We start from the raw sequence: 13,588 nt of genomic DNA on the forward strand, positions 1-13,588 counted from the left end.
ATCTTCATTTAATACCAAATCATATTAATTATTTAGATACAATGGTGTCCTTCGCTATAATGTATCGCTTGCTTGTGTAACATTGAGCCACTTACTATCCTGGGTTTGTTTGTGTCAGCATTAAGTTACATCAAAGTATAAATCACCTTAAAGCAAACACACAGTCTTGATTTAGTTCAATAATTTTTTAGTTTCTGGAATTTTTAATTGATCTCAGTTTGTCTGATATACATACTTACTTCTGTTTGTTCTGTTGTCCATGTGCTCCATGCAGATTAAAAGGGATGACCCAGCACTTCCTGGAAATATATAGGGTTCATGATGTCATTGCTGACATCACTGGGGCAGACCATATATGGGAGGGTTTTGTTGTGCAGTGTTTTCACTTCATTTAGTAGAATAAATGTTCTTTTGTTGAAGGTAAGACTTTATTTGGATTTCTTTGAGGTGACAGAAAACTGAAACTCCCGAGGTGAGTCGTGATGGACCCAGGTGCGGCCATTTTAGGGCAGTCTATATAGACCTGCTGTCCTTAATTTGATTTCGGTAAGTGTTAATTTACCTTATTATTTGTCATTAGACTTCTGTTGTTTTATGAAGTTGGAATTATCACTGTAAATAAATGTTCACCTCTGGAAAAATGTCATCTGCTGAGTTTGCCTTTTTATCACCTTCTAAAACACTTTCATCAAACTACTTTACAATCACCCAAGATCTTTTATATTCTGGGGGCCAGATAGTTCATTTTGGGGTGCCTGATGTTGGCCACCAGGGATCCTCGCTGTAGGGGCTCCATCCTGCGATAACAGAAAACAACCTGCTCACTACTGTCTCTCACTCGAAGCCCACCAAGAGTTTAACAGGAAAACATATTCAGTATTGAAAACACTGTGGACGCTGCTACTGTAGCCCGATGAGTGACTGGATGCTGGAGAGGCGGAGGTTTCAATAGGATTATCTGGGATTATGGCTCCCGTTTGATTTGGTGGGTTTGTTTGTAATCTCCCAAATACCTAATACTGTCCACAGCAGAACACAAGCACAAAAACAGTGTCAACAAAAACACACATCACAAAAATGTTTCATTCAGAAGACATTGTTTCACTGATGTGTGTTTTTGTCCATCAGACTTCCATCCCAGAATACAGTGTGAACAAGCGGGCATGAAGTCAGTGAAGAAGAGCACAAAACTGAGCACAAATGAACATGTTAAGAGGCCGGTTCAAAATCAGATTTGGTCTCAACTGCTCATTTACCCGTTTAGATTGTTATTAAACCGACACAGTAATTCATACAGTCAGAGTGAGGCTGATTGGAGGGATTGAAGCTTTGCTAAAAGGCTCATGGTCCACCTCGTTTGATCCAAAATCAGACAGAGCATTTCCAACACGGTGACCTCCATCGTTGGCTGCCACTGGCCTCTGTCAGTCAAGACGTCATATATGACTGTAACGTAATCAGCCATGAGCCATCACTTTTCTTTGTTCGTATGTGCAGAAACCATGAGCACTGAGCAACATTCAGCAACGTTTCAGTGGAGAGAAAAGAAAGGTCTTTTAGGAGGCAGAAAGCTCGAGCAGAACAGACGTCTGTAGAGACTGTGTCGGGTTGTTAAGTGAGATGGAGACAGAACAACAACAATGAATGAGATGTACAGTGAGTGATAATGGTAACGTATGAGTAGAGAAGCTCCCTGTGTGACATGAGTTGAGTAACAGGTAGACTTACAGCAGGGGTCCCCAAACTTTTTCCTGTGAGGGCCACATAACTTTTCCCTTCTCTGATGGGGGGCTGGTGTCAGTTTGTTACAGAAAAAGTGTGACGATCGTAGGGGAGCTTAAAAAATGTATTGTTTTCCAGAAAGCCACACATAACCAAATAACCCTTTCCAGGTTCTTTACAGAAAAAAAGTCAGGAAACAAATAATAACACTACTAATGAAATAAATAATAACTAAATAACCCTCTCTGAGTTCTTCACAGAAAAAACAGGAAATAAATAACACTATTTATGAAATAAATAATAACTAAATAACTCTCTCTGGGTTCTTCATAGAAAAAATAGCCATGGAACATTAACTTTCTGTTGTGCCATGCACAATCTTAACAGATAAAAGTTCAGCTCAGTTGTCAGAGCAGAATCTCTCTGACACATATGAGCAGTCTCTTAAAGTTCTTGTGTTCCTTCGTTATAATCCTTTTGTAGGTTCCAGTAGGCTTGTAGACACCGCTGTTTGCAGCTCTCTCTCATCAACTTCCCTGTGAAAACCACAAAGGAAGCAGGTTGAGAAACTGAACTAAGTGATACAACACCTACACAGCACAATACATTTCACTACCAGTATGGTTGTAAAGATGGATTTTATCCCAGTAGATTTTATTATGATTATATTTGTTTATGCTCAGAATGACTCATTCAAGTCAGAAAAGTGAGCTTACCTATGTATGTTCATCAGTGTGAACTGTGGGCCTGCATCTGGCTGGTGAGAAGTTGAATATCAGGTTCCATTCTAGTTACAGCCAGTCTCAAGCACTGATGCAAATGTTCATCTGTCAATCTTGATCTCATCGGAGTTTTCAGCAGTTTCATGCGAGAAAAGGTTTTCTCGCAGATATACGTGCTGCCAAAAACTGTGGACATTTTCATTGCGTGTTTTTTGATGTTTGGATATGTGTCGTTTGGGAGGGCGGCATAGAAGTCAATGAGACTGTTGGGCTTGAATGCGTCTTTCAGAACATCACAGTTCTGTAACTCAGCCAACTCAAACTGATATGAAGGCTGGGCTTCATCAATGTCGGCAACAAAGGGGTTCTGAAAAAGACGGATTTCTTTTGCATGAACATGTAGTTCACTGAATCGCACACCGAACTCCGCCTTCAGCATTTCCAGTGCTTCCACGCACTTTTCAGCTGGGAACGGAACCGCTGGGTTCTCTGTCGACAGGTTTTGGGTAGCAGGAAGATGGACGAAGTTGCGCTTTTTCACTTGTTCCAATTTTCATTCTGAATCAATTTTTCTCTTACCTAACCTTTTCGCCATTATTCCGTTCTCTCTTTGACAGGGCCGGGCCTAGGATTTTTTTTCTGGAGGCCAAATAGGAAAAAAATCCGATAGCGTCTCTGGTATTGTTCAGAGGGCCGGGCCAAATGTGCTGACGGGCCGTATCCGGCCCGCGGGCCGTAGTTTGGTGACCACTGACTTACAGTAATGTGAATGCACAGAGTGAGTCTCTTGACCCTTTACTTTGTGATTTCACCCACAGTTAATGTACAGTTACTGTATGAGTGCAGCTTTATTTAATTGGAAGAAGATTTACTTTATTGATCCTCAAAGGAGAATTAGGTTTTTACACTCTTTGGAACCAAGCTACACACTCATGGGCTGATATATACAGTACACGTGCACAAACAGGATCCTATGGACACGCACTAATGGAGAGATGTCAGAGTTAGGTGGTTGGGGGGGGGGGGGGGGGGGGCTCAAACCAGCGACCCTCTAGTTCTCAACCCAAGTCTCTTTGGACTGGGCTACTGCCGTGTAGTGTTCAAAGATACTGAGTCATATTTCTAGTAATAAGGTGATTGTCCTCTCATTGAGCTTGAGATGATCCGTTGTTACTGTCGTATATGTAGAGTCTTATGTTCATTCACACAGATCACTGTGACTCGGCTCATTGTTTCCTCTTCTGATGCAGCAGCAGCTATCGCCTCTGACTCAAAGCAGAGGGGAGTGACTACAGGTCAGTCATCATCCTCTTCATTCAGACTGCGTCACCGCCCTTCCTTTAGTTTATCCTCCTCTCCTGCTCCTCTCTCTCTCTCTCTCATCAATGTCGTTCTTGTCTGATCAAAACTCAGTCTCTACCCTCTCTCCTAATACTCCGTCATGTCTCCTCTCTCAGTCCTGCTTCTCGTGTTTTTCCTTTGCTGTCAGCGTTGTGACCTCACTCAGCAGCAGACGTCCTTTACCTTTACGACCCTCTGTTTCCATAACTTTTACTGTTAATTGTACTTTAATCAAGTCAGGCAACATGTTTATTTTTAAGTTCAGCTTCAGCTTAGAGCTGGGGAAATGTACTTCTTTTACCTCCTTAAAAATTTAATTTTAATACTTTAATTTAAACAGAGAAAATCCCTTCACCAATTTTCACCCAATTTTTATGGCAGGAATAAAAATCTTTACAGCCAGGTTTAAAAAAAAAAAAGGATTTTTTTCCTGTCTTTACCTGTGCACACGGCACACTGTTTACATGTTTTATTTTATCAGTCACCAGTTTTAATTTGATGAGTAATAAGAGATCTGCAGTAAGTGGTGTATCTGAACTGACTGATGGACAGTTGTGGGACTTTTTCAGCCACATGGTGACTGCCACAGTTAGGCTTCATCACTGCACTTCAGAAACCAATGGCTGACATTACCAAGACGACAGTCTAGTGTCTTTGGACCTCTTCTTTCACTGAGGAACATGGCCTTCAGGAAGGAGGGTTATCTGGTATTACAGAGGGCGTGGCCTGGGGTTTTCCTTGATACAGGTGTAGCTTTAGATCTGCAATACTTGACTGAAGAGGTTCAAGACTTTTTTCATTTTAACAGGGGGGGCATGGTCTTGTTATTAGTGTGTGTGTGTGTGTGTGTGTGTGTGTGTGTGTGTGTATGTATGTATGTATGTATGTATGTGTACTACTCACAATAAGTCAGGGACATTGTGAGCTCCTCAGTGGGTTTCATACATAAGGTTTGTTTCACGTCAGTGATTTTTGGGATAGGGAGGCAATTGTTATAGACGCCTTTACAAAGTGCCATCACTTTCAACATTCTGGGGGTATAAAAAGCTGCTATTGTCTGTAAGTCATTCCCAGTTCAGCCCTGAACACTCAACGTCACTTAACGGATGAGCAACGCCACCTGGCCTTAACGCGCCTTCAGGTCGGTAGCAGGCAGTCAGATGTCTCAAAGTGTCATCAGCAGACACGACTGGCAGTGTTTGTGACAGACCCAGGAGTGGAGCCCCACAAGTGATGATGACCAGGACCTCAGGACCTCAGGACCTCAGCACTCAGACACCGTTATGCTCCTGCCACACAGCTGCAGGTCTGTTTACAGGTTTCCAGACAAACCATTCACAACCCACTCCACCGCTTTAGCTTGAATGTCAGACGACCGTTGCAGGTGACTCCACTGACACCAAGACTGACCGTTTGAAGTGGGCACAAGACCATGTGACCTGGGCAATGCAGCAGTGCTCTACCGTCCTGATCGGGTCACTTTGAACAAAACAAACAAGTGCTATAAAAGCTTAAGTCCATTTATCGTCCTTTGTAGACGTTCCTCTCTGAAGAACGGTTCCTGTAGTCTCCACCTCTGTAGAGTGCTGTGCAGGATTTAGGCCAGCTGTTGGAGTCTAAATCAGTGGAGTTTTTAGTCTGCATGAATCCAGAGGAGTTTAACTCTTTAACCATCTGATGACCTAAATAAAGAGTGAACCCCTGCAGAGCCGAGGCTTAGCACAGGGATTGACACACTGATATACTGGATATACCATATTAACACTGGTTAACAACTCCCATTCACACACACACACCCACCCACCCACCCACACACACACACACACACACACTTGTGCAAATCCCATGACACACATGCTGGAATGAAATGTACAATAAAGCATGTATAGGGATGCATCCATCTGATGGAACATAAAACATGCTTCCTTGTTTCCTGATACGGAGCTAACAGTTCATATTAAATGTCTCAAAATGATGTTGAGGAGGAGGGTTAAGCTTTTAGTGATGTGCATCATGAAGAGATGGGGGGGGGGTCGATTAGAAGAGAGAGTTTTAAGGTTGAAGGGGGATTTGGGGCGAGGCTGCACAGGGGGTGTCTGGGTTAGAGGGCGAGACGTGGGGGAGAAGGGAGATGGAAGTGTGACTGCAGAAAATAATGACAACGGAAACTTTCAAATAAAAATAAATAAATACAACACAGTGACAAAGAGATACAGCACGAATCAAAGGAAGTCAAAACAGACGAGTGTTCACTAAGAAGAGGTGAAACCAACAACAGAAACAAGGCAATGAAGGATAAACCAGATCATTTATGAAGCACACGAGGTGATTCCCTGTAGTTTGCAGAAGACATCAAATCGTCATCACAAAGGGAAAAAACCCAACACAACAGAAGAAAACCTGGAGAGGACTCATTCAAAAGACAATTCTGACTTTAATCATTTTATGTTCAGACTGCTGCCCAATTCAGATTTTTCTTTTTTATTTCATGATAGTGTCGCATTGCGAGTGATGCAGAAGACACATTGAAGCGACCGAGACGTTCAGATTGAGACAGATCTGTAGGAACCACATTTCAAACCACCTGTTTAAGTGGTTTGAATCAGATTTGGAAAAGATCTTTGGGAGCTGGAGCTGAGGCGGGTTGTAAGCACCCTGACATCGCGTTACATCGCTCCTGTCCGTCAATCAAAACTGACGACTTAACCAAAAGTCAGACTTTATTCAGCAGAAATGTTCACACATTGATTGGATGAGTTTTGTTTGGATTCTAAAACATACGCCGTTAACTTGTTCAATATGTTGTTTCAAATATGTTTCATGAAAATAAAAACAAACAGTTCATTTCAAACCTTTTATTCCCCTATCTGAGACTCTATTCTTCATTTTCTGACGGCTTTTGTTATTGTTTACGTCTTTGTTAAAATATTATCCATGTCAAAATGTACCCAATATACAATATTAATGTGTATTTTATTTTGAAATACATCTGTTTTTGATTGAGAAGAAATGTGGAAAATAAAGTTATTAATATTTCATGCACAAATGATGAGCAATAATTTACTGTAAGCCCCAATATGTATAATTATTGTACAGTCAAGTACACATTACGTCCCTATAGATGCATCTATAAACAGTTTGAATGTTTTTCTTTCTTTATCTTTTTCTAAATGAAAAATCTTGTGAGTGTCACTGAGTGTCGTTCTCCATTTTTAAAGCTGTTATAAGGTCCCATGGGTTCATGCCGTCTGTCCCCTCATTAATTATTTGTGCAGTGCATGTATCTGGTTGTATCTATCAGGGTTTCTCACTGAGGACGCAGAGGAAGACTGCGTTTCAAATATGATCTGTCTAGTTTAATACAAAGGGCCAACGACTGACCCCACGAGCAAAACCGAAGATAGAAGTGCTGTGGAATATTTTCAGAATACAACACTGAGCCATCTGTGAAGAAGGGAAGAACAACACGGTTTACAAAGTGATTTGTGAGAGTATCGTCGTAGACCTCAAAGGGGATCAAATCAAAAGTGATCAAGAGTCAAGTCCATGAATCCCTGATGATCAGTCTAATAAAGCTGATCTTCTTACTACAAGTGTTGCTCTTCAAGACGCAGCATCTGTCATTCAACCGTCAGCGTGCAACCTGACTCAGAGCTGCTTTTGTGCTGTTTGAATTTTGTTCAAAATGTAAGTTCATTTTGTGAAATGATCTGAGGAACATCAAACATTCCTGAGAGCTAGATTTTTAAAAAAGTCAATTTCCTCCTGCTCCATCTTCTTACCTAACACCTGCCCTGAGGTCGACCATCCGCCATTACTGCGGCGGCATCTCCCATCAACAGCTGCAGCTCTGAATATGAGCTGCTGATACGTGAAAACAGTGCTGCTGTTTATGGTCATTTTTATGTAACTTTACCTTTTACAATAACCTGAAGGACTTCAGCAACAAACCTGTAGACCTTCACAGTTCACGAAGACACTGTATGAGAGGCGTACACTCTGCATACATCTGTGCAGAGGACTGATACGGTCTTCAGGTCAGGAGGTTGACCCTCCTGACCCTCCTGCAGGTTGACATTCGTGCTGTCAGGGTTCACTGCATCCACTGAAGCAAAAACACCAAACAAAATGCTCTTTGCTCAAACCGCTGACTTTGTTTTTGTTGTAAAAACAGCAAAAGGTCAGAGAAGATTTAGAACAAGAAACTTCACACACATGCTTTGAGAAACTCTGAGAATTATTGAAACTTGTGGAAAAGGACCCTTAAAGGACATTTTATAATGCAGTGTGAGTCTCAGCACTATCAAGTCTTACACAGGGGACATACAATCTGGTTCAATCTTCATTTTTTCTAAACAAAAACAAAACTGTGAACAACACAGATCCTGACATCCTGCATGGACACACAGCACCATCTAGTGGGCAAAATGCATCACACAACCTCAAGAGGATTTTACAGTGTTTCCCCTTCATCTTCCTCCTGCTCACCCTTCATGGCAGTGTGTTGGCCTCCTCTTCCTCTCTCTCTTCCTCTGCTCTTATCGTCATCTGTTTATGCCACTTCAGCTCTCTTTTATACTCTGACACGTGATTAAAGCATTCTTACATTTGAGTTTGCACGGGCTCAACACTCGGTAAATAAATAGATATCTATCTATTTACAGTATTGCGTGACGCATGAATATTAGAAGACGAAGCCTGAGTGATGTCACCATCTTTTTATGATGATGTCATCACATGACAGTCATAAAAAGTAACATACAGACAGGACAGGAGAAAGAGATCATACAGATTAAACGGATTGAAATCAGTATACAGTTCAGTGTGATAGAAAATCCTCAAAGGTTTTTGTTAAGGAAACAGGTACTTGGTTTGTCAGAGACAGACAAGGAAAAATGTTTTTTTATTGTTATAAATTAATTGCAAATGATGAAATACAATCATGCAAACAAATAAGAAGTATAAGCAAAAAGTAGGAAAAAAACACAAAAACAAATAGGATCCTCAGCACCAAACAAATGAGTCAAATAATATAGTTCAGGTTAAATGGGGAAGAAGTTACAAAAAAACACCCCTTCTCACTTAATTAGTAAGCTTAGTAAACTTATCATAATAATTATAGAAATGCAACATCTGTGAGCGAGTTCAGGCAGTCGATTCGAGCTGCACTTATTAATGCAGCCATTTTACATTCCTTCATTGACTGCTTAACGACTGTACTCACACCTCTGGCACTACCTCCAACACCTCTGTACATGCACATGTAACTAGTTTCTAGAAGGTCAGCACTTTGTTTCTAAGGTTCCTTAACTGTTTACAGGTCTCTTTTAACCAGCACATGTTTTTCTCTCCTCACAGGTTATGTACATTATGCTATATAAGTTTTAAGTCTAGTTGCTAATGCTAACTGCACAGGTTCAACACATAATTATGTTTATTCTTAGTCACATAGGGGCTGCTATATCTTGTTTGGGGGATTATTGCATACAGAGGGGGGGGGGGGGACAGCGGGTGTGTATTGTAACTAATGTCTTGTGTCCTGCCTGTCTGTATACTGCTACTGGATGCCTTGAATTTCCCTCGGGATCAATAAAGTATCTATCTATCTATCTATCTATCTATCTATCTATCTATCTATCTATCTATCTATTTCACACTTGATGCTTATCCACACTCAGCTCCAGCATCCAATCAGGGTCAATCAGGTCATCCATGCGCCATCCATGAAGCACTGTCCTTCAGAAAATTGAAACAGACGAGTTATTACGATAAAAAGTGAATTTATTTCACCCCCGTACAATGTGACCTGATGAGGACAATAACTAACGAGACCTATTTCACTTTTTTAAACCAGGCTGGATGTTAATTGCTGGTTTTTTCAAATGGTGTGACTTCTGGGTCTTTTGGAGAAAGCCTCCAGTGGACACTCGAAGAACTGCAGGTTTCAGCTGTGCATTATTTTAAAGTGTGTACGCTATAGTGAATAAACTTCTTTTAATGAGGAGTTTTATGAGTCTCTTCCTTTTGGCTGAAATGAGAGTGAGGATGTGTTTGTTAGATGTTTGATGTTTAATTTCTCGCTCTCACTGACTCACACGCTCCTTTTCTCCCTCGGCTCTCTCTGACTCTTTTTTCTGTCATCGATCCATTCACTCTGGTTTCCTCTTTCACCTCCATGTTTGTATGATTAAGCCTCCAGGCCGTGCATTCTTCAATGAGTCGATGCTTTCTGCTTTTCAGCACCTCCCTGCTCTTTACATTACTTAAGAAGCACACGCATACACGCAGAGAGACAGACGGACATCGGTGAGACAAATGTAAAATATCCTCCTTAATGGGAGAAGGAAACGTATGAATGTGCCTGCCATTGTCTCTGAAACAATCTGCTACTCTCACACTTCAGAGAAAAGAAAAGATCATTACCACTGGCTTCAAAGCGTCTCGCTGACTGAATGTAAGAAAAACACAGACACAGGATATAAAGCTTTAAAGGTTTATAAAGAGGTTTGGCCTCTAACGAGAGAGCCATCAGTGTTTAAAGGGGAACGCTGGGTAAATAAGACACAATATAATTAATATGACCTCCTGGACAACTAACGTGTTTATGTGTAAGGTCACACGTTCTCCTCCTGTCCCGGCATAAGTAAATCTCAGAGCTCAACCGGCCCAGTGCTCCAGATTGGACCTGTCGATACCTCTGACAATAGAGAGACAGAAGCAGTTCATAGTGTGGTCTGCTGTCTGCCATGTGTCCTGGTTTTATTGGGGGGGGTTTCTGAATTTCTCTGTAAATATTGTAAGTGAACGCACACATTCTGGGTGTTGCACCTTATTGTATGTGATGTAGTTTGCTCTTAAGGTCAGTCTTACACTTAGCGTCAAGAGAGAAAACTTGAAGAAACGCCAGATGTCCGATGTGTCCTTGTTTAAGACAAGATAATCCTTCATTCATCTCGCAAGAGGAGAAATGTTCAGTGTTACAGCAGCAAAGCAGGATAGCAGAAGAAAATCACACAGTGCAAAAAAATTAAAGTGTAGAAAGAAAAAAATATGCATCAAAAAAGGAACAGCAGAAATACCAGTAACTTAAAGATGTTAGTCTGTGTTAACAGTATGAACACTATCATGCACACAGTGCGTATAAGGATGGACGTGATATTGCACAATATATATATATTTTTTGTGTTATATGTGTGTTATATGTGTGAGTATGGTGTCCCCCTGCCTGTACTGCTGTGAAAATGAATTTGCCCACGGGAACAATAAAGTAACTAACTAAATTGCCCCATGAATAAATATTGCAATGCAATCAAATTTAAAAATAAAAATACAAGACCCTTAACCCCCAGTTATTCTGCTGCTTTAGCGCTGATGTATGAATGGATTAGTTTAGTTTATATTAGAGTGTGTGAATGTGTAAGTGTGACCTGAGGTGTAAAAGTGCTTTGAGTAATCAGAAGAAAAAAAACAGCTCAACTCGCTCAACTTTCTTCATTAGAGGTGGAAGAAGCAGACCTCTCTCTCTAACACACATACATAGTTTCCCAGTGTGTGTGTGTGTGTGTGTGTGTGTGTGTGTGTGTGTGTGTGTGTCAGTGAACGTAGTTTTACATCTGTAGGATCTCTTACTTTGGTGCAGCCACAGGAACTCCTGCTGTTTCCTGACTGTGTTTTTTTTATCACAATAGAAATGGTTCCGTGATGAAGATAAAAGGAGCTCGTCAGGAACACGTCAGAGCTCTGGACATTTTCCAGCAGGTCATTTCATTAAAAGGCTGAGACACGCTAACATCCTTCATGCATCAGAGCAACTCAACACAGACTCTCGATTACGTGTGTATTACTGTAAAGAGTAAAGCATGCTTTATACTTCAGCTACACCGTAATGAGTGACCTACGCCGTCGACCTGGTCTGCCTATAGCTCCGCCTACAAACACTGTTTGGAGCGGCGATTTCTATGCTCGTTACATCGCTGGTTTCTGGTTCTGCCTCAATCTCTGCTTGTTTGTGTCCAAACAAAAAAAAGAATCGCAGAATTTGAATATGGCAGCAACACCACTATACAGACTGTAAATACTGTATGATGCTACTTTTTTATCATGCTGGACTTGGTATTCTAAATGTTTGTACTATCTTAATGGGGTTACTTTACTTCCTGTTTGGACTTAAACCTGCTTTTATTTTGAAATAAAGTGAGGAACTTTCCTTACCTGCTCTTTTATAAATTCTTTGAAGATAACATATTATGAATTGAGATTAAAAAAAATACATAAAATACAGTCGGTCATTTTTAAACCATCCACTACACCCTACCACTCCCTCTCCGTTCGCACGTCCACGCGGAGGGCCCGCCATATTAAGTCCTTCCCAAACCTATTAGGGGGGAGTGTTAGTGGGCTATAAAACCCTCCACCAGCGAATCTGCTCTGATGCTGACTTAAAGATCGTGTGTAACGCCTATTGCGTCCAGTCATTACGGAAGAAGGGACCAATACGAATGTAAGTTCTGTGTAAGTACAAACACTGTTCCAACTAAGATGGACATTTAATACGGTCATAACAACTTCACCTGTTTATTATTTTGAGGATCAAATAAAAGCCTCCTCTTCTTTTCTTCCTTCTGTTGACGTATATTAGATTTTTTATATTTAAAGGGACTGTTGCAAAAACTAAAGAATATTAAATTATGTTGCAGACAACTTCTCACTGTTATTTATTTATCATTGTTTTACTTTTGATTTCTTTGTAAAACTTAATTTAAGCTACAAAAAATAAACGTTTTGCTGCTGTGATGTTCATTTATATCATCCTCGTCTGTGCTTTCATTTAAGACAACCTGTTCTTTAAATTACAATAAATTAACTAAACGTTCAAATAATAAATTACAATAACGAATGTGGGCTCCATCTGATCGTTTTGCTATAAGTCTACACTTTTATTATTTACTAGAGAAAAACAAGAATTTTGCACAATGCATTTGTTATATAACTGCTCTGTTCACGTTTCTTACTGATGTCCACAGTAGCCATGGAACATGGTGGAACACCGTGAAAACTAAAATAAGAGACAAATAATATGTTTCAAACTCATATTTATCAACATTTACATTAATCACACATTAGGTTGTAACAGAGCAACAAAGGACTTTACCGTGTGCGCCTGATTGACCAGCAGTAGAATGGAGGGAATCCTTGTCGTGTCTTATTTTACAGACCTCTCTGACCCTTTTTCTCCATTCCTTTCACGTACGTCTCTCTCGTCTTTTCTCCTGCTGTTGGTCACTCGTACTTCCAACTTCTGGTCATTTGCACTCATCAAGAGTATTTGAGTCATTCCTGCTATTCGGTGCCATTTCAGCATGACACCTTTTTATTAAAAAAAAATGTCAAAATGTTCCTGATTTCAACATTTGATCTGAAGTTGGGCTTTAAAAACTGTCAGAAAATTAGTCCAGCTCAGGATTTTATAATCTATTAATTTTAAATAGATTCTTTCCATGTGACAGAGGTCAAATGTCCAAATTGTTACCAGACATTATCATCTCTATTACGTTCCTATTATTAAAGAAGTACAATTCATCTACCCCACCCCCTGACCCAAAACTTGTTCTTGAATACATCAGTCTTCTGATGCACCTGAACACATCATCAGTGATGTTACCTAAGATCATCAGATGTTTCGGGTCTTTCAAACATCTTACCGGGCTTGTGTTCAGGTGGCATTCACTTTTCCCCATGGTTCTCCTCTCCGAATCCAGAGCCATCTTGAGGCTTTCTCAACCGCTTCGGCGATGTTCTTGATG

This window comes from Symphodus melops (genome assembly GCF_947650265.1).
Source record: "Symphodus melops genome assembly, chromosome: 7".
NCBI classification, from domain to species: domain Eukaryota; kingdom Metazoa; phylum Chordata; class Actinopteri; order Labriformes; family Labridae; genus Symphodus; species Symphodus melops.